The following is a 1,244-nucleotide window of genomic DNA, read 5'->3' on the forward strand; positions in this document are numbered from 1 at the left end:
TCTTTTAACAAGCAAAATGAGAAATAGTGATTGACTGTTTTAAAAAATTATAATAATAATAATTATTGGGAAATGCATGGAAAAGACATTGAATGATAAAGCGGGGAGATTGATGTCTCTGTATTGACTGAAATGCATGGCATTCCCTTTTGAAAAAGCAATGGAAGTCAATGTAAAGTTATATGTAATCCAATGTAATATAAAGAAGATTATCATGATAATAAAAAAAAAATGCTCATTAAAAAAAAAAGCATAGAATAAGAAGAGTTGCGGATGCTGAGGGCTTGTCGCTCACCGGGTGGCCATGGGAGAGGCCGAGGTGGGCGTTGGGGCTCCGGGGGAGACAAAGGGCCCAGGGAGGCGGCCACGAGCCTGGCGGAGAGGACGGTGGTGTGGAGCCCCGAGGTGGAGGTACCTGTTCCACGCCACTCTGGGCCACGAACCCTTCGGTGTGAACCGGTGCGTCCATTTGATCTGTACCCGGGACAAGTTCAGCCAGAACCGGGTGGCAGGTCCCGTCCAAGATCACCTGGGACCACCTGGGCACCACACACGACATGCAGGCCCTGCACGAGCCTGAGAGTCTTCCGTTCCCAACCCCGGAGGAACTTCGTGCTTGCAGAAGAGGTCATTCAGGAGGTCGGAGAAGGACAAGTGGCCACAGAGGAGGAGATGTAGGCGGAGGTGAAGGAGGACGTGGCCCGCCCGCACAGCGGGGCCCAGGACTCCCTCATCCTCAGGGAGTTTGGGGAAAGCGACAGCGAAGTCCGGCAAAGACACAGAGGAGCTCCTCAGACCTGGGGTGCCAGGAAGGGACGGCCAAGCAGAAGCGCAGCGGGGTCACCGACAAAGTCCCACCGCAAACAGCAACCCCTCCCGCCCCACGTAGGCACCTCGGCCTGGCAGCAGCAGCGCGGGGCGAGGGGCCCAGGTCACGGACACGGACAGGTGCCAGCTGGCCGGGCACTGCCCTGCAGCCCACAGGACCGTCCTGCACTGGAGCCGACGGGGCTTCCGCGTGTCCAGTCAGACCTGGGACTGGAACCAACGCCCAGCCAGGCCAGGCCCATCCCAGAGTCGCGGGCTGTGTCTCCTGAGCCCCACGGCTTCCCTGAAACCTGGATTCATGCCACTGTGCTGGGGCGCATGGCCTGGCCTGGCCAGTTCAAGACTTCAGGCCGACCCGTGCCGCACGTCCACCCTGGGCGGCGTGGATCTTCTGTGGCCCTCGGCGAGCCTCGGTG

General features: G+C 58.1%; 1 pseudogene; it reads left to right on the forward strand.

Annotated features, from left to right (window-relative positions):
• The first annotated feature begins 304 nt into the window (after nucleotides 1-304).
• Nucleotides 305-889, forward strand: LOC102498327 (MRG/MORF4L-binding protein-like; annotated as a pseudogene).
• Nucleotides 890-1,244: the final 355 nt, after the last annotated feature.

Source organism: Tupaia chinensis, unplaced genomic scaffold (assembly GCF_000334495.1).
Source record: "Tupaia chinensis unplaced genomic scaffold, TupChi_1.0 Scaffold143636_1, whole genome shotgun sequence".
Taxonomy (NCBI): domain Eukaryota; kingdom Metazoa; phylum Chordata; class Mammalia; order Scandentia; family Tupaiidae; genus Tupaia; species Tupaia belangeri.